The 22,485-nt window shown below is 33.7% G+C and overlaps 1 long non-coding RNA gene across 1 annotated transcript; it reads left to right on the top strand.

Annotated features, from left to right (window-relative positions):
• The first annotated feature begins 20,370 nt into the window (after positions 1–20,370).
• LOC127874024 (uncharacterized) lies at positions 20,371–21,364 on the top strand. Its single transcript, XR_008046539.1, has 3 exons — positions 20,371–20,491; positions 20,624–20,703; positions 20,834–21,364. It is a non-coding gene; the product is annotated as an uncharacterized LOC127874024 (long non-coding RNA).
• Positions 21,365–22,485: the final 1,121 nt, after the last annotated feature.

Genomic DNA, 22,485 nt, shown 5'->3' with positions numbered 1-22,485 from the left:
GACATCTAATAGTCCTCTACCAAATTTGTTCAAATTTAATCCCTAGGGTCAAATTTGACCCTGCCCCGGGGGTCACAAAATTGAACATATGCTTATATAATGCCTATTTTGTGATAACTTAAAAAAAAATCTTGTCCATAACCATTAGGCCTAGGGCTACACAATTTAGTATGTAGTGACATTGTATAGCCCTCTACTTAGTTTGTTCAAATTATGCCCCAGGGGTCAAATTTGACCCTGCCCTGGGGGCCACAAAATCAATTATATGCTTATACATGTATAGTGCCTATTTTGTGAAAATTTTTAAACTCTTATTGTCCTTAACCATAAGGCATAGGGCTACCAAATTTGGTATGTAGTGACATGTTATAGTTCTCTACCAAGTTTGTTCAAATTATGCCCCTTGGGTCAAATTTGACCCTGCCCGGGGTCACAAAACTGAACATACGCTTATATGGGGCCTATTTTGTGAAAACTTTAAAAATCTTTTTGTCCATAACCATTGGGCCTAGGGCTACCGAATTTGGTATGTAGTGACATCTAATAAACCACTACCAAATTTGTTCAAATAATGACTCTGGGGTCAACTTTGACCCTGCCCCGGGGGGTCACAAAATTGAATAAACGCTTTTAAAGCGCCTATTTTGTGAAATCTTTAAAAAATCTTCTTGTCGAAAACCATTTGGACTATGGCTACCAAATTTGGTATGCAGTAACATCTTATAGACCTCTACCAAGTTTGTTCAAATTATGCCCTTTGGGTCAAATTTGATCCTGACCCGCATGTCACAAAATTGAACATTACATACGCTTATATCTTGCTTATTTTGTGAAAACTTTAAAAATATTCTTGTCCTTAACTCTAGGACCTAGGGCTACCACATTTTGTATGTAGTGAGATATAGTAGTCCTCTACAAAGTTTTCTCAAATTATGCCCCTGGGGTTAAATTTGACCCAGCCCAGAAGGTCACAAAAGTGTACATGTGCTTAAATAGGGCCTATATTTAAGTATTTGCACATGCAGAGAAATTTGTTTCAGCCTTTTTTTCAGCAGTGGAGTGATACACAGCCATCATAGCCCTCTTGTTTAAATACTCAAAAAATGAAACCGTGTTCATGCTTGCATGAACACAGTTTATAAATGCTGTCAGAATTATAAAATATGCAATTACTATAAATACAAATGCCAGGGAAAAGTGCTTTTTGTACTAAAAAATTCGAATGAATATTACAATAATACATTCTGAATACTTTAGTATGTAATTAACAGTTTTTGTCTGAGAAAATCACTAAATTTTATATATTTATTCAAATTCACATAAATCATATTTCAAAAACACATCTAACTTCAAATCCTTTCACACAATACTGAAAAAAATGCACAGTTTCTGATTGTTATTGATTGTTTATTAATTTATACATGTACCATTTTTTAATCTTGATGCATCCTCAGTTGTATAATGCACATCTTAATCTGTTTTAACAGTTATAATATAAAGATTAAGACTGACTCAGTAAAATAATAATCCATGATTTCTGCAGTACTTGCAGACAAAATAGGAATACTGCTGTGATATTATCTATCTATCTAATGGGATATTAATTTGGCTTCAATAGAAAAAAATCAAAGCATACACATGTATAAAATGTGTATGTATATATTAGTTAAACTTAAATTGATTGACCATTGATAAAAAGATATTAAAATATATATGTATGTATATATATATCCTTGTAAAACTAAAAATTAAATATGTATGTTTCTATTACATCATTTAGGACTTTTATTTTCAGACAAAGTAGAGTGAAGCTTAAAACAGTATCCAATTGTAACAGTCAATTTTGGGAAAATCAACCTTATAATTGTTTTCTGTGTTGGCCAATGTCATAATTGGTATAAAATGTATATTGAACTGGAAGTTTTCTTTATTTTAAATGATAACATTTGCTTGGTCAGCCATAATTGTCACAATCAAGTGGTCTTTTTACACTGTAGTTTTCTCACTGACTATGGGTTTGTTCTGAGAATGAGCCACACAAAGTATCGTTGGGGAGATGAGTTGTCAATTTTATGTTTATCAGTCTTTCATAATCCAGTATACCTGTAAAAAGGGAATTTGTAACTAATAATCACACAATATACACAATTAAAATTGTATGCATTTAGATTTATTTAGTACTGCACATTAATCATTTTCCAAAAATATGTAGCAACATTACATTGTATAATGCTGCAATACTAAAGTAATTTACTAATTAAAGGTCGCTGATGTGTAATGGATGTGGTGTCCACCTAATGATCTGGAGGTCACTGGTTTGATCCCCAGTGTGGGAGCATTCTTAAGAAATCTCCAAGAGACACCCAAGTACTGGTTCTAGGCCCAGGAAACGAACTCAAGAGCAGTTCACATACATGTACGTAGTTAGTACTTTAAATTTAATCGAACTAAAAATGGGTTAAAACTAACAACTGAAACCCTTATTATTACATTTTATTTTGAATCAAGCAAATGTGCAAATTCATTAAAAATAATGAGTAAAATTTAAAAATTCTACTTTAAAGTAATCATGATAATTTAGATCATTTTCAGAATATTTAATGATGATAATGATACAATTATATATTCCCTAAATGATAAAAATAAAACATGTAATGTTAATTTATGAAAAAATCGTTTTAATTTTATCAATATCATGGTAATTACAACTAGATACAGGCAATTAGATCAGAAACGTGAATTAATTATATTAACCCATTCATGCCTAGCGTCCTGAAAAAAAGGGCATTGCAAACAGCGTAGACCCAGATGAGACGCCGCATAATGCGGCGTCTCATCTGGGTCTGCGCTGTTTGCTTAAAGAAATTTCTGTAAGAAATATTCTAAATATAGAAATAAATATACCAGACACCCCTACTTTTGGAAACAAATTGATCCAATTTAGAAGGATGGGAGAGTCCACTGGGCATAAATGGGTTAATGAACAACCCAGACATTTGTAGTGATTTATGGTCACTATTTGATTAACGTTCTATACATGACCTGTCATAAAAGGTATTTTTTAGCCAGTATTACAATCGGCAATGATAGTCTGTATTGCATACATATTCCAACGTCTATTATCGATTCGCTTCCTCAAACTGAACAAATATTTAATGTTTACATCGCGAAACGTAATGCATCCAGTTTCACTTTCGGTTTGGTTGGTTTTGTAAACACCTTAATTTCATCTTAAAAATTGGATGATAGGGTGATTAAATAATAATGGAAAAGTAAATCACTTGGATAATAGGTCAAAATGCAACACAAATGAACGTTAATAGTGCTATTAATATCAAAGTTTCGGTAAAAAGTTTGGCGCTAGTTCAACGCGCATCGTATACAGCCTCATAACAATAGACTGACAACCTTTTGGGTAGTAAAGTAGTAATACAAGGCAATATGGCGACCGTTAGCCACGAGGCCTATCTTACGGAGGAATCCGAGATAGCCGATGTATCACGATTGGCGTTGTATAAGCATTCACTTACAAATATCTATGTTTTATGTTGTTATTACCAAGATGTTTGTTGATTCCGTTGGAATTCATACAATGCATACTTAACATGTTTTTTTCTAACGGAGCGTTTTATACACCCCACTGTATCTGAATATGTTGCTCTTGTTTAGTGATATAATGTGATGTTGAGATGGTATGATTATATAAAAACTATTTACTGTCGTCGGTTTACATAAGGTAATGTGCCTTGTTTATTTTTTGTTCTGTTGAAAGGTGTTTATCTAGTACATTACCGTAATGGTCTGATGTTCAATTGTGTTGAATACAAATTAAACTTACTTGTTTTGTTAACACGTCTTTATTAAAGAGTAATCTACTTTAAATGCCTTGAATAATTCCTGAAATTAAATATTGTATTGTCGTCGGCACGACCTTTAAAATTTGGTGCATACATAGACATATATAGATAAGAAAAAACAATTTTTCAACATGTTCAATGTTAAGTTCCACAAATTGTCCAAGTACACTTCATTTTATAATCAAGATCCTGTAGTTCAATACCAAGTCTTCTGGAAGGCAAAAGTTTTGTTTCGTCGCACTTGTGGTGTAAGCGCACGGGGTGACACCATCTTGGCACGCCAGAGGGCTTTGATACGTCTGATCTTTTCGATTTCCTCTGCTTTTTCGCGTCGCCTTCCTGGCAAATCAAATGAATTTTCCCTGCAAATGCATAATGTGTCATATATATATTTATAATGTTAAGGTTAAATTGATATTGACACGACTTAGCTTGAAGGATGTGTTACTAAAAAGACACTTTACTTAAACACAGATAACGTGGGTTCGAGTACACCTAACTGGTGATCGTCAAATCATTGCTGTTTTTCTTTACAGTAAACATCTCTTTCGTTGTTAGTTTTGATAGAAACATAATAAAACCTAAATCAATAAACGTCTGCCTACCTCACCGAAAGCTGTTTTGTGACCGCATCCATAGGTTCACAATGTGGACATGTAAATTTTGATACATTGGCATGCAACTCATTGGACGGATACACGTAAGAACCCAGTGCAAATCCGTTGCAGTAGAGTCCTACGTACGTTGCTTTAGTTGATTCAGCCATACTGAGATACATAGATCGTCTTTAACGAGATCACGATCTGAAGAAAAAAAAATACATATTTATGTATTTATTTATATTTATAGAGTTATATATAAGAAACTTCGCAATTGTTACTTAAATCGCGTACTTATATATGTGGAAGTTATGCTATAAGTTTTAATTCAGCTGAGAAATATGACAGTTTACGTGAATAAACGAACTATTGTTCGTGAATCGAATCCGAGGGTTGCCTGTGCTCTGAAATCTCATAAAAGAGAGGGATGCCTGTGCTTCATGTAAACCAAAAAAGACAATTTTCTGATCATTTTACATACGTTCCAGTTATAAATATTAGTTTAAAATATTCCTTAGTTATAACTGATTTGCCTCTGATATAAATGTTAGGCCTAAGTGTATTGTTGCGAATGGAAAGTCATATTAACAACACAACGATGCGATAGTCGACAGTGCCACGTGAAACTGTGTGGCTTATATCTAAACTTCAGTAAACGAAAAATTAAAACGAAGTACATACAAACATAATTCAATTATTGTAATGTTCCGTGCAATACTTACTTCAGACGTACTGCGTTTCCTTCAAGGTCAAAAACACTATTTTTGTGACCACTTTCCATCACAGAATCATATGTTTATCCGGGAATGACCGGTGCCGCATCCGAGAGGGGTACCGATATAGCGTTTTCATCCAAGAGGGGGACCGATATGGTTATACACCGTGTTTTCAGGCATCGCCCCTTTTTCAAGCAGCAACTCCACAGAGTCTGCCCCGCTGATATTAATTATTTCTGTGACTGCGCCGCTACTAGTGCTGTGTTGCACTGTTTTGTCACTGTTTATTGGCAAGAAACGTCATTTATGTACACGTATGTGTTTATAAATGTACATTAAAGCTTACTTTTAAAACGGAAAATTATTTAACTGCTTCAAAGTATAAATTCTAATTATAATTGTTTTATAATGTGCTTATTTTTTATAAGCAATAATTTATGTCGAGGGTCCGCAATCAAAAGCGACATGTTAAAAATGTAATTTTTATTAATTTACGTTAAATACTTAAATTGCAAAAATCCTGAACTCAAAATCGCAATATTAAATAATGAGCCTACAATGACTTAGAGTCAGAGGTGTGTAGCTTGAACATATCTTCCATTGTGACTAACATCGAATATATTGCTGAATGTTATTGAAAGTGTATATGTATAATATAATGATTAATATATTGCAATACGGCATTGACTGTTTCAATTCTGGTAAAATGCATGTGTTGTAGGCTTTAGTTCAAGACTTGCAAACTCGAAATGTGTTACCATAAGGAATGACATACATATACGATTTTTTTGTATTCAATTTTATGAACGCCATTTGAATAGTTTAAACGCAATATTCATTAGTAAACGTCGGTATTCCAATCCATTTTTGAAATGTATTGATAACATGACCACACAATTTTAGATTTTAATTGAATTTGAATTATAACATAGATACAATTTTTGTCTTTCTCGTGTATTTGAATTGTTTATAGATATAGGAAAAGTAGGAATGGCATACGATACTAAAATCAACTGCTATTCAATCGAAATGTGTGATCGTTCTGATTTAATCTGCAATGTTTGTTGCTGTGTCTATGTATTGTTTTTACACGTCTATAACCTATAGTTGTAATCCTTAAATCAGAGTTAACAGTAATGATTGACCAGTAATCTGTCAATTTAGAACGTATGCAAGTAATAATGGCGACTAGTTAAGCGCGACTGAAACAGAGTAGTATATTTAAAGCCTCTAAAACGCTCAAAATCAACGAAAATATCGTTAGGTACTTCGTAAAATAAAGTTTAACATTAAACAATCAGTATTCCTCATAGCAATAGCCACAATTTCAACGCTAGATGTGGTATGATTACATAGATTTTTGTAGATACAAAATGCTCGTTTTTATTTATTTGTCACACAATTAATTCCACTTTAATTTCCCGCGAATATATCTATTCATACGCCACACGAATACTAAAATGGTACCATGTTAGTGTTCATGTGTCGTATGAATAGATATCGTTGCGGGAAATTAAAATGGAATTAAATATGCAACACAATAATAAAAACGAGCATTTTGTATCAACAAACATCTATTTCACCAGAACACATCTGGCGTTTGCGTTTGCGTTTTCGGCAATTGCCATAAGGAACACTGATTTTTAATTGTTAAACTTTATTTAACGAAATATTCGTTGATTTTGAGTAGTAATGGGGCTTTTATCTTGTCAGTGTCATCTGTCAGTGGTCGAACATTCGAAATTTGTTTATTTTGTTTTGAAATACGGACATGGTTGTATTAATTAAATTTAAATATGTGCGTATTCTGATGGTGTTTAAACTATTCGAATGTCGACAATGCAATCAAATATTAAACATTAAACACGTTCAATCAGACCTATAGCATATGTTCATGTGTTCCCTTTGAGAAATCTATATAACCCTGGAAATTAAGTTGATTGTACAAGGTCTAGCCTTCAGAGTCGTTATCGATTTCAACATAAACGTAATCGCCAAAAGTAATATAATTCCAGTTAAACAAAAGAGACATGGAATCGCTCGAAAATAGAAATTGTATATCTTTTCGAGAATGAAATTTGCTTGTCGGTGAATATTTCCCATTAAGGTTTTTTTTTCATATACCGTTTTGCAGAAAAACAAAGCCCGACTGAACCGCATCATAACACGTAGGTATAAAATATTATACGTAAATTCCAAATACGACTGCGATGTTAAATAAGGGAACTGCACATTATTCGTATTATTGAGCTTAAGAAAACATAATTGTTATCACATCCAATAATAACATCAAAGTAAAATCAAATAATAAAATAAAATGTTATAAATTGACCTTATATCATAATGCAGGATATTTCTGTTTAAAAAGCATCAAAACAATTATTTAGATGTAAAAACAATGTTTTAAAACATCATTTAACAAACTTTCCAGCATGCTTTAGGACGTTCTTTAAAGCCGAAGCCTTTATTTTTTGGAAAGCTTGAAATGTCTCACTGGTGAGGAACAAAAGTAAAGTTAGCGTGAAAGTAACTGAATATCATGGATACAGATTGTAATGTTGCTTTATTTATAATTATTAATGTCTAGACCCTTAAAGGGATGGTTTAAAGCACAAGACCCAAGAGGGATAGATTTCACACACGTTTTACTACAGCTATCAAAGCGCAACTAATTAAATGGAATACAAGCATATAACATACCGCCAGCTTTTATTGGCTGAGGCGGGGCTTATCATGCATCGCTGACCATTACACAGATTGTCTAAAAGCATATGAAAAAAGAATGGAACCATCCGTTTTATCTGAAAATTAGAGGTAATGTTGTATGTTTATATTTTAAATGTTTCATTTCTATATTGTATCTTTCAGTTCCTTGTGGGATAGAGACGGCGTTCATTTTGCACGGGATCAAACGGGTAAGAATAAAATTAGAATTAAATAAATATTTTAAATCTTATGAAATTAAATAAAAATATATCAAAGTGTAGTTTAAAAAATAAACAAATAACATGGATATTTGAACTCACCAAAATATACTATTGTTTGTCAGAGCACGTGTACAATCATTCTGAAATTGAGCCTAATTCGGATGAAATCGATAAGAATGAAGTACCGCACGAAAGCACACAGGTAGGCTTAGATTTCTACACCGCGTATATTGTATTGATTTAATTTACACTTAATTCACAAACACAAATTGTCCAAATGTATCGACATACATCTTTTTGAAACCCAACCAAATGAATTGCATGATCAGGTCTCAGAATCGCAGCTCCACACGGACCTGTATGAGAACACAGGACAATCAAGATGTGATCAGCGGGACCAGTCAGATGACGATAACTACGACACTATTAGCGACGAAAACGATGGGCCCAGTGAATGATGGAAATCTTCAGTAACATTAATGTGTTGAGACACATGAACATCTCAAACAGTTTATTTCTAATTTCATTGCTGCGTATTGTGCATGTATGTGCTGTATTTTTAATCATGTCTAAACACATGGTTGTTGGACATGGTTTTGAGTTGCCATTTGGATACATGAGATACACGGACCAGGAAATATGTTTACAATATGTTAATTATGGTCTTTAATAGTAAATGGTTTGTTAAAATTGACGAATGTTACAACTGTCATTTCTACTCATGTTCTGATGTGTTTATTTCTTCAAAATGTTGTACAGTTTTGAAACACCATTTCTAAACATGTTGCAATATTCAGTTCATTTTTTGTATCATGCATAAATTGTAAATACTATCAAGATCTTCATTTTATAAATAAATCCGAACCAAAATATAGGATTGTTTTGTTCGGTTAATGTCATTTTTCCATAGTTATTTGGGAAATATCTAAACTCATAATCTCTCGATTGAACGGATTTACTGGAACACCTGGAACATGAAAACACGAATCATTGTTTTAATATCTCTAAAAAAGTTAAACCGCATCGATCCCTAATTAGATGAAAAATCAAAACAAATATACACATCCTTACTCTAAGATTATATATATGCAATTAAGTAAATTATACATAAGTAAATGTTCAGTATTATTGTTTCCTCGCAGATGCCATAATTAAAACGAAAATTTGCAAATCTGAAACTTTTTTTCTATTTTGTGAATTTACCAAAACGTGAAGAGGTCCATTTAAACAACCAATTTATTCATTGCTCGGATTTTTATAACCATATTTTATTATTGAATACTTGCGAGTTCGCAGTGTGAAAACAATATATACAGCTTTATAAATTGTGTTGTGAATCTTCTTTGATTGCATTGATATCTTTAGTGTTTTGAAAATATCCTTAGCATGACCGATTGACTTTTTAACATGGGAGAAGAATCTGGTTCTTTTCTTAGTCCGAAACCTCGCCAATATATGTAAAACAATCCCGTAAGAACATCCGGCAATATGATCGGGTTTTCCACTATCATGCACCCTTATGCAACGCCAGAAACATTTTAAGGACCCCATATTTAAGAAATTGGTCAGACTTGTACCGTCGGGAAAATTTGATTTGGTTTCAAAAGGTGATATTAAAATTACATTTAACATTTGAAAAATCATGGGAGAAGTTATATATAACGGATGTAGGCATCGAAGTTCCCACGCATTGCAGCATATCATCATGTTAACAGACAAGGGAAAAATATATAGAAAACCAAAGTAAAATGGCTAAAACTATACAACCCGAATATTATCTCGCGATCATCTAGTACGATCCCAAACAGACTACAATGTATGATGCTGTCGACACAACTCGTGCGAGCCGTGAGAAAATAATGGATAAGTGTGCTTGAAAGAAATACAATTAGTCATAATGAAAGCATGATGATGACTTAACTTAATGAACATGCATTGACTTAGATAAAAATGAATAAGATGACAAATGCATGTCATGTTGGCGTTTTGGTTAGTGTCTTACAAAGTAGGCTGTTACGAAGAATGATCGATTGAACTGATTGTGTTAATTGAGAGCCGGTTTCAGGATTGTGTCTGATAGAAAGAAGAGGGTACTTGTCGCCTTCAATACAAAAATAGTAGTATAGTGAATTAGTATGTGATATAAATGTTGAAAACCAAATTTTGACCAGCGAGCCCCGGGTATTATCTACAACGCTTTATTTACATTGTCAATTCAATTAGGCCAGCTTTCACCGTATGAACTATGTAAAACACGTGATCACATCATCCATTATAACTTTCTAACGCCATAATGAAACCAACCAAGAGTATTGTTCTCAAATGCTTCCTCCTTTTATTGTGATTTAATTGTTAATTTATCGATTTTGACTTATGGTACATTTCTATGTACAAATAAGTAAAGGCACGCCTTTTTAAATGTGTTGCTGACTTTCATTAGAGGAGTTTATGCGAATGTTCATCCAATATTAAAGCTCCCTAATGATAAGCCGGTTAATTAAGTAATGCGCAATGGCTTCCATTGGGGAAGTTGATGCTGGTAAGTAAACTTTTTATTTAAAATTGCATTTACTGTAAATTATTACGACGTGTAAAGCGAAAACGAAATAAATAGACAGTGAGATAAACGTTATAATAATGGTATATAAAAGTTTGTTCCTCTTTGTGTTCGACATGACATGACATTGACGTGTTAAGCCTGTAATCGAATTCGCCTTTCCACCCCCATATGGGCCATTAACGAGATGGACGAGTATCTCAAGGTGGCTGTACAATCTTTAACAGTAGACATTTTAAAAAATTGTTTCATTCCGTGTGTTTTTTTCCCAATTATTGTTACTACCGGTACTGTTAATTATTTTTTCGAATGCTGTTTAAATCATTCCCAGAGGTGCAACGTTATAGTGAGTTTAATATGACGCATGTTACCAATATTAATATCTGATGTGTAAGCGCGTTCATAATGTCATGAACAGATGCACATAGAACAATATGTATAATATTCCTTAATACAATCTAATTGAAATACAAGCGTAAAGTTTGATATTAAGAAAAGAAGATCAGATAAAAATGCTATAATATCTATGTGAAATCCATTCCGTAATAAAGGGCTGGATACACTGGAGTTTTGAATTACGTCTTTAATGAAAATATTATAATTACGTCTTGATAGCATGTAAATAGTGGTTCAATACATCGTTTAGTCTAAGAGTATTATACATATTTGTTGTGTTGGTGACTTGTTATGTTGTTCTGTTGTCGTAAAAATGTATAAATATTGATGCATAGCATCGGTTGAGTTAGTATTTGACAATTGTGATAAAACAAAAAGTTAATTTGAGCTGTGTATGCATTTAATGTACGCCGTACATATCTAAAATTTTGTAACATTTCAGTCTTCAAAGACTGGAAACAGTATAGCTATTTTTGTTTTGTCGATGAAACATATGTACGATCTTTTATACTACTAGTTTTTTTTACACATTTGTGTATAAACGTCGCTTTCTTGATAGTTTTATATAATTTATAGATGGGGCTTTTATAGATATTTAATAGATGTACAAACTACTTAATAACCAAGCCTCTTATCGGTTTATAGATTGTCGACAATTAAGACACTACCACACTCAAATGATGTGAATTATAATCGATTCGATGGCCTAGTTTTGGCATTAATGTTTTCATTTCCTGTCTACATATGTAATTTTGATTAAAATCGTTTTTTTGCTATATTGGACGTAATTAATGTAATATTCTTATTATGTTTATGTTGAAACCTAATTCTAATGTATTAATAAAATCCTAGTATACACATGTTTACATCACAAACATTTGTGTACGTTGAATCCTTTTGAATTACAAAGGAAACGTCTGAAATAATGATACAACCTTTGAAATGTATATGTATGTACTGTATTGGAAAATAATGACCAATTGTATGTATGGATCGGAAAGGTTCTGTCCTTCAATGAGGTAAGGAAAACAAGTACTTTTAAAATGATTGCTGTTTTAAAAAAATATGGGAGCTAATAAATGTTAAACTGATAGTGTTTTTCCTTTATTAAACTATAATCCCAAAAATTGTTTTCATACTTTCTAATTTGTCAAGCGACATTTATAAATTAAATTGAATTGCAGTATGAGAATGTTTAATAGTTAAGATAAACGGTTTAATGCATATGAGATGAATGCAGAAAGAGATTCGGTGTCGTCATTGTCAATTTCCGGAACAACTGAGACGTTTTGATGATATTGTAATTTAAGACTTCTTGGCCTTCAAACACAATTTTGTCAGACATTTTTCTTTCCATAACAATCAAAGGACTTTATATTCTACATTTGTGAATACCGGTTAGTACATTCAGCTGGGACCATTGTTTTAAAATGAAACCGGATATTACTGTCGCACATTTGTATATAAACGCTAAAGGGATAACACCGGAAATAGGTAAGAAAAGGGTCATGCGGTAATTGAGAATAATAAAACTAATTGGTCATGGTTGTGGTGTTCTGATGGTTTGAATAGCACTTGTCAATTGTGGAAAATTGTATTCTACTCTTCCGTTGGCTCGTAAAATACAACGTCATTCAATCAGCTCATGTGACACAACCCCTTGGAACACCACAGTCATGTATTATTCCTCATGAATAATAGCATACTGACTCACAACGTCGACATAAATTATGCTTTATATTCGAGGTTACTTTGCACAATACCTTAAATGTTCTTATAAACATGTAAGGCAGCTATACGATAGCCAATATGTCCATTACAACTAACCAACTATGTACTTAGCAAAGAACGTAAACAGTAATAGTATATCTTCGATAATAGCACAAGTAAGTCATAAGAATCACTTATCAAAACATACTTATATTTTAGGCACATGAGCGAAAAGACAGTTTGAATATTGCATATGCTTATTAGAGTAAGGTTGTGATTGTAAAATTGTCTCATCCATACACATTGCAGCAAAAAAACAACAACAGAGAGACGTACTTTTAGTGGCTAGGTTTATTAAACTGCTTACTTACACGTGACAGTAACCAGTGGCGAGAATGCCACAATAATATGTAGTAAGGGCTTGTCTTGTACTGATTGCGTTATGATTGGATACACAATAAAACATTGTTTTCAAAATAGTTAAAACAGATGGCATGAACCACTTTCACGTAAAAATGTAAGAAACAGAATTTTATTACATTTAAGGGCCTCCACAACCACTGATTGACATAAAGCTGATTTGTAGAACAACCATGGAAGTAACGTGCAGTATGACTAATGGAAACCACGGAATTTGGCAAATATACAGAGCAAACAAGCACTTGGACAATAAGCAACGAATGGCTAAGATTGATGACAGTAACCAAACATGCTCTGTAGGCTTCAACATCAATGAATCAGTTGAGTGTAGTTGCGGCGAACCTTATCGTGTAAGATGCAAAATGATTGCAAAAACTGGGGACCGATGGCTGGGGTGCAGATTCAATAATTCAGATTTTAGCGAATTTGCTGCACAGCCAAGTTTTGGTAAGTCTACTGTTTTCAATCATCTTATACTCATTACACAATCAGCAGTAAATCATGTAATACAGAAAAAGTAAACGCAGTATATGTTTAAATCAAGATAATAATTAATATATAACTTCCCAAACATGTTCCCGTATACGGTATTAACCTGGTAATGATTGAACTATATTGAGAATAATGTGGTACCGTTTTCAACTGTTGAAAAAATAGTTAATGAATCGAAATTCGATTACAATGACATAAAACATTGGCAGTATATGTTTGTTCGTACATATGACACTTTTAATACCCGAATAAAACGTACTACTAATAATAAAAGAAACCTCACAACAGTTCAGGAATATTAATCTACTTGATATAATTGTAAACTTTGCATATGCGAAAACTGCATCGTATTGTTTACATTTATCAGTTATTATAGCTTTATGCCAGAAATCAATATGGTTTACTCTGCGAAACGGTTCGCTTTCAAAGTGCTCTCTGTAAGCCATCAAGTTTTTGCGTACACTTATAGTGTTCGTGTTTAGTACGAATAGACAATGTTTATGGCATTGGTGCAGATATTGTAAAGATCCGACCCTACGATACAGGATACATAGTTTTGGGTCAGCAACAACATGAATACATAATTACATTCTGCTAGTGGATAATAACATCTACATAATTTGTGTATTTATAGACCTAAATATGATACAATTTCATAACGTTTCAGGAGACTTTGTACCTGTAACAGGATTTTTTTTTTAAAGTTGTTACTGCGAACAGATCACCTAGCTTGAATAGATACAATTTAGACTAATGATACAAACTCAAGCTCAAATATTATTATACATGTTTTACTTAGTCTAGCTGAGTAATATCACTTACGTCGATAAGACTGAATCAGTTTTTAAACAACGTTTTAGCATACTACCATTTAAGTAACCGTTTCGAAGCGTCCCTATACAGTTGTAAATGAGAAATTCAGTTAACTAATCACTATTTCAAGGAAACAATATGTATCGAAACCAAACAATTGCATTAATTGAAAAAATAACACGTTGTTTATCTTTTGAGAAGTTTCATAGATTAAACATACTTAATAACTAAGAGAAAGGTTACGTTTGTTAAAGTAATTAATTCACGAACAGGCACTCGCATTTTTAAATAATTGAAAAATATATGAGGTCTTTTGGGAATATTACCATCCAAAAAGCGTGAATGAACGACAGCAAAATCAAAATCATCACGTTTGTCATAAAGACTAGAAATTTCAGCCTCATTTACTGGGATAAAAGTTCGTACATATGCCACTTTAATTACCTGAAAATTATACATGTATAATAATAAACGAAACTTCTTTACAGCTCAAGAAAAAGAATTTATATCAATCAAAATGTAATGCACAGCGACAGATACTGTTTGCTATTCCATATCGAAAATCACACATTTGACCTCAAGCTATGGATAATCGCTGTTTTCTTTATATCGCAGTTAGTTTCATGCACGACTTAGTTTTATCACTAAATGAATAAATTGTATGTGCTTATTTGACAATCTAAGAATCGCTTTTAAACTATGTGATTTAGTGTATGTTATTTAGTAACTGTTGATTCTGTTTACACGGTCGAATAATTATAAGTTAAGACAAAAGGTGATACATGTAACTCAATTTTTAACTTTCATTAAACATGAATAACCGTCCTAGAAATCGGTAACATCGATGAATGTGCAACAACAACACTTTCTGCACACGTGACAATAGAAAGCAGTACCGTATGGGAAATCAACATGACAGATACAGAGCAAATGCTGATAAAGGCGAAAGGTAATGGAAAACGCATATTAGTCGTGTTTCTATATTTGGGTACCGATCTGTTGAAGGTAAGTGTCTGTAAAAGATGCGGGCAATGTAAATATGAACAAAATGATGATAGTATACACTTTATCACGACAATGTTGTCTTTGATAAATTCTTAACGATCAGAAATCTACAAAAGTATTCGAGTTTAATCATAAAAATAATGCAACCATGTTATTGACCACACTGAGTATTTTTTAAAGCAAACCTTGATTCAACTTTAAACCATACAGAATAAATTAATACAAATATCATTGTTTATATATCTCAATACCTGTTGCACATCGAACTATATAGGCAATAACTTTTTGATCGCGACAGGTTTTCATATTTGTTGTGTAGCCTCTTCTAGATGTCGCCTAACAAATCTGTTCAAATTTACCCCTGGGGTCAAAATTTACACCGCTCTAGGGCTTACCAGTGTACATAGACATACAAAATGAAAGTCTTGAAATATCTTCTCGATTGAAACCGCAAAGCCTTAGGCTTTTATATTTGTTACATAGCATCATATCCACCTACTGTCCCTGATCAGTCTTGGTATGCGTCTGGTCAAACCTTGGTCAGACTGGTCAGGGACAGTAGGTAGATTTGACTTAGGAGAGACCGATGACATAGGTTTAGGACTTCTTGAGTTCGCCAGAAGCCACAATCTCACCCTGGATAACACGCTGCACACTCACAAACCGTCCAGATCGGCGATCTTGCATGCTCAAAACGGGCATGTACACAACCAGATCGATTTCATACTGGCGCCGCAACGGTTCAAGTCCAGCATCAACAAGGCGAACACAATAATATTTCCTGGCGCAGACATCGGCAGTGACCATGACTTAGTGCTCACCACCGTCAAGCTGAAGTTAGAGAGCAAGCACAACACGAAGAACCATCGCGTTAGATTTGACTTGGAGAAATTGAAAGATCCAGTGATAGAAGAGGTATTTCAAGCACAGATAGGTGGCAAGTTTGCAGCCCTGAACATCTTATAGAATGACATCGACACCATAACCAACAACATAAAGGATGTCCTACTGTCATCGGCCAAAGAAGTGCTTGGGAGAGATAGAATGAAGAAAAAGCCATGGGTGACGACCGAAATCATGGACCTATGTGACAAAAGAAGAGAGCTGAGGCATTTGCAGTACAACAGCCTGGCCTCTAGGGAAAATTACCAGAAAGCGAACATGGACTTAAGGAAGAAGATGAAAGAGGCCATGGATTGAGAAACAATGTATCATCATCGACAAAGAGATGACCGCAGGCAGCAGTAAGAAGGCCTACAGCACCCTCAAGACCTCACGAAGACCAGTCTGCCCATGCCCAGTGTTATATCAGACGCTGACAGGAATCTCCTTACCGAGAATGCCGCAGTCCTAAACAGGTGGCCTTAATACTGCAGTGACCTCTACAACTACCCGCTTCAACCAGACTGAAGTCTCTTTCAGAACAATCCTATACCAGAAGCGGACGACGAAAATCCGTCCATACTTTAGACAGAGGTGAAGGAGGCTGTGCGTAGTCTTAAGGCAGGAAAATCTCCTGGAGTGGACAACGTCTTTTCCGAGCTGATTAATCGCGGAGGAGAGGAAACGACTGCAGAATTGACGGCATTATGCCAAAAGATCTGGGAGGAAAAGAAGTGGCCCAAGGAGCGGACCCAGTCACTGGTCAAACCCCTACCGAAAAAGGGCAATCTCAAGTTATGTAAGAATTACCGCACCATCAGCCTCATCAGTCATTCCAGCAAGGTCATGCTGCGCAACATCCTCAATCTATTTTAAAGTAAGGCCGAGGTTCTGCTGGCCGAAGAGCAGGCTGAATTTATAGCTGGACGGAGCACAGTGGACCAAATATTCAACTGTAGAATCATCATTGAGAAACACTTGCAACGCCAGCAGCACAGTACTTTTAAATGGACAGAAGGGGAACTTCTCCAGGACATTAGTGGGCGTCCGTCAGGGTTGTCTGCTCTTTCCCGTCCTGTTGAACCTTTTTATTGAGAAGATAATGCAGGAGACTCTCAATAACCACCACACCTCAATCTCCATCGGTTGAAGACCCACCTCTTACTTAAGATTCGTTGATGACATTGCCCTCATGTGTGGCTCCAGCAGTAAACTTAACGATCTCACCAACTGGCTCTATAAAAAGCAGAAGCATACGGGATGGATATCAACACGGAGAAGATCATGGTGAAAAGCACCACCTATACCAGTGCAGACATCACCATGAACGGCGGTTTGTGTGTGTTTTTAAAATAACCTGTTTATGTTAATCATTTCACGTCCATACTCCAATTAACTTATATTTGCATGATATATTCCGCTGTATCTTACTAATGCCATTTTATCTCGATAACTAATTTACAACGCAATTAATACACGTTCATATTCCTCATAACTACGTACTTAGTTTTTGATGAAGATGAAATCCTCGTGTCAGTTTAGTCGAGCTTAAATAGCACGAACGCTCCCCAGCTTAAATAGCATGAACGTTATCAAGAAATTGTTCGGCAATACCTTCGTTGTAAGAGCGCTGAACTACAAACCCGACGATCGCGAGGTTAAATTCCCCACACAATCACAAAAATCGTCTGAGGGCTTCATGAAATTCTTTTAAGACCTATTTACTCGTACCTCTGATATAAGAAGGGTAGTTGTAAGTTACTGTCGTATGCGCACTTAATACTTTATAATACAAAGCTGAAATGAGAAAAGTGTGAGTAGGTTAATTAACCGTTTAGATATTGATAAAATAAAATGATAATCAGCAATCCAAACAGCCTGAAAAGCCTCTTTGCTATATTAGGCATTTCTAGTAAGGTCTGATTATTAAGATTTCGTGGGAAAAGGTACGTGTCAAGAGTGAAGCCGCAGACAACAGTTAAGTTATACTTATAGTAAAAAACAAATCGGGTAGTACTAGAATATGCTACGCTTGAATTGGTCTAATTCGATTAAATTACTTAAACTAATAAAATAATCGAACAAGTTTTTTAATATTTTCATGCATAAAAATTCAGTGTCAGGTTAATGTTTGCGAGCTACAAAAAACCCGTTTTACTTGTTTGCATTCAATGTATAAATTATAAGCTATCACAACTATGTTTAAATGTAACATATATTGTGTGTGTACCTTTACAGAAAATATCACAACAGAAAGCTTTAAGATTTCAACTATTATTAATACCAAAACTGCTGAAGAAATTCAGCGTTCAGATTCACACAACAAGCCGGAGAGTAAGTAAACAGAATCATTTCATTGAAAAGTTGTAATGTTCTTCGTTTGTTTAACAAAACACAACAACTGCAGTCGCAAGATGTTACAAAAACAACTCGATTTGTGGTAAATACATATAATTTGAATATTTATTTTAATGTTCGTTGTTTTTCCAGTAACCGAACTAACCCTTATGATTGCCGGACCGTTCGTGGTGTTTGTCATAGGACTTATTGTGTTTATTTATAGAAGGAAACTGCTATCATGCTTTGAAGGTACATACATTGATTAACTATTTTCGCTGCATGTATTATTGAATTGCTATTTTTGTGTTCATGCGTGCCATGGACATAAGACATGCATACGTTATGTCGAATATGATATAAAAACAGCTAAATTTTCTCATGCAGCTATACTGTAAAAACAAAAACTTAAATTATGCTCACATGAAACCATTGTTTTAATGTGTGTATCCTGAATTTACTTGCATAAATAAGTAAAGTAAAATTTGCTTAACTTCTATGTAATATATAAAAATAGAGCACATCTGTGTTTGGTGTTCGAACATTTAACTGTTTTTCATGAAACTTTTGTCCGAAACAAAAGCTTTACACATGTGTACTGCTATTATTAAAGTTATTTTCTGAAAGATAAGTGAATCGGCTATTTTTATGCAGTTTATTTGGTGTATGTATTACTTGTGTTGTTTTGGTAGCGATGATTTCGCTTTTATTCATATCATGGTGCTGTGCAGGAATTTTCACAGATGTATCCCTTCCCTTGTGTATGTTTATATATATATATATATATATATATATATATATATATATATATATATATATATATATATATATATATATATATATATATATATATATATATATATACGCTCGTATTCTGATGGCGTCTAAACTATTCGAATGTCGACAATGCAATAAAATATTAAACATTAAACACGTTTAGTCAGACCTATAGCATAGGTTCGTGCGTTCCCTTTGAGAAGTCTTTATAACCATTAAAATAAAGTTGATTGTTCACGGTCTAACCTTTAGAGACGGTATCGATTTCAACATAAACGTATCCATTTAAACAAAAGAGACATGGGATCGCTCGAAAATATTCATTGACTATCTGTTCGAGAATGAAATTGACCAGTCTGTGAGTAGTTCCCATTAATGCATTTACATATACCGTTTTGCAAAACAACAAAGCCCGACAGAACAGCATCATTACACGTATGTAGCAAATATTCCAAATACGACCGCGATGTTGGTAATTACGGAAATGCACATACTTCGCATTATTGAGCTGAGGACAGCATGATTGTTCTCACATCCAATAAAATTATTTCAAATAATCAAATACAATTTTATAAATAGATTTTATATCATTAGATTTTATATCATTATGCAGCAAACTTTTGTTTAAAAAGCATCAAAGCAATTATTTAGGTTTAAAAACAAATTTTTGAAACATCATTTAACTCAACTTTAGAGCATGCTTTAGGACGTTCTTCGAAAGTCGAAGCCTTTATATTTTTAAGAAAGACATACAACTTGAAATCTCTCATTGGTGATGATGTTGGGTCCAATAAGGAACGAAAGTAAAGTTAGCTTGTAAGTAACTGAATATACATAGATAGCGATTGTCTAAAACCATATGAAAAAAAGAATGGAACCATCCGTTTTATCTGAAAATAGAGGTAATGTTGTATGTTTATATCATAACTGTTTTATTTCTTTATTATATATTTCAGTTCCTTGTGGGATAGAGACGGCATTCATTTTGCACGGGATCAAACGGGTAAGAATACAATTAAAATAAACTAAATATATAACATTAAAAAAAAAAATAACAATATATCAAAGTGAAATTTAAAACATAATATAACCACTTGGATATTTGAACTCACCAAAATGTACTATTGTTTGTCAGAGCACGTGTACAATCATTCTGAAATCGAGGCTATTTCGGATGAAATCGATCAGAATGAAGCACCGCACGAAAGCACACAGGTAGGCTTAGATTTCTACACCGCCTCTATTTTATACATTTAACTAACACTTGAGCTTAATTCACGAACATTGTTAATTTTTTATCGACATACATCTTATTTAAACCAATCGAAATGAATTGCATGATCAGGTCTCAGAATCGCAGCTCCACACGAACCTGTATGAGAACACAGGACAATCAAGATGTGATCAGCGGGACCAGTCAGATGACGATAACTACGACACTATTAGCGAAGAACACGATGGGCCCTGTGAATGATGAAAATCTTCAATAACATAAATGTGTTGGGACACATGAACATCTCAAACAATTTATTTCTGATTTCATTGCTGCGTATTGTACATGTATGTGCTGTATTTTTAATCATGTCTGAACACACGGTTCTTTGACATGGTTTGTTGTTGCCATTTGGGAATATGAGATACGTTGACCAGGAAAAACGTATACAATATTTTGATTATGATATTTAATTATTATATTTTGTTTAAACTTGTTTAAATTGACGAACGTTTTAACTGTCATTTCTACTAAAGTTCCGACGTGTTAATTACATCAAAATGTTGCACAGCTGTCTAACACTATTTCTCAACATTTTGCAGTCACCAGTTCATCTTTATAATGCATTCAGTGTACATATTATCAAGATCTTCATTCAAGAAATAAAATCCGAACCAAAACATAGGATTGGTTTGTTCGGTTCATCTCCATTTTCCATAGTTATTTGAGCAATATCTACACTTATAATTTATCGATTATGAGTCTAAATTTGAAAAATGAAAACATGAATCATTCTTTAATATCTCTTACAACAGTTAATACACAACGCGATGAAAAATCTATAAACGTATACATATCTTAAACATATCTTTACTTTAAATGTCAATACTGTTGTCTCATTATCATGTCAGAATCATGATTTGATGACAGGATAACACGTTTATCACCATGAAACAAATCTTTCTTATTAAAGCCGATGGAACGTTCATCCATTCCCGAATGCAGGGCCGTTCAAGTTTCCAAACAGTACACAGTGCTGCAGGACTTTTTTACAACCTTTTTCAACTCGTTCAGAAACTTGTATACTATTCTGATCATGTGATTTAGATGGCATCCGAACGTTCATTATGTTTGATGTGATGATTGTTAAACGTCTTTCACTTGCGGTACGAGAAAATGTTCAAAGGCAAGACTGTTAAAACAATGGAACAGCCTGCAATTTTCGTATTACAGAACCATATATTTTCTCAAATATTAAATACAACATGATGTAATTGTTTACATAATAATGCCCAAAGGAAAATTAAATTGTGCAAGTAAATCATATGCACATACTTCCATTTACATGTGCACGGAAAGGAAGAAACACATGCACGTTGTCCAGAAGAACAAAGTGTTTTGGATAAAGATTTCAGTGCAGAAAATGAACACAAATGACACGATATAAACTTTTTAATTGCTATTTTGAGTCATATGGAGATATTAGAATAATCAAAGTTTATCGCTACAAGTGCAATGTATCGAGCATTTTATCTCAGTAAATATGCATATCATATATACACTTGAAGACTTTTCTAACGCAACACTTTTGAAACTGGAATATCTCATTTATGAGTTAAGATTATGATTAAATATTTTCAAGTGATCATTTGACTACATTCTGAGTACGTTTACGATAAAGCATCCATCCGTGACGACCGGACGCATTAGCAAATGGGGTATGTATGGTTTCATCTTAAATATTTAGGAGCGCAGCCGCGCATTTGGGAATTTGCAGGCAACCT

The sequence above is a fragment of the Dreissena polymorpha genome, chromosome 3 (genome assembly GCF_020536995.1).
Source record: "Dreissena polymorpha isolate Duluth1 chromosome 3, UMN_Dpol_1.0, whole genome shotgun sequence".
Classification (NCBI taxonomy): Eukaryota; Metazoa; Mollusca; class Bivalvia; order Myida; family Dreissenidae; genus Dreissena; species Dreissena polymorpha.
This window is presented reverse-complemented; position numbering and strand designations above follow the sequence as displayed.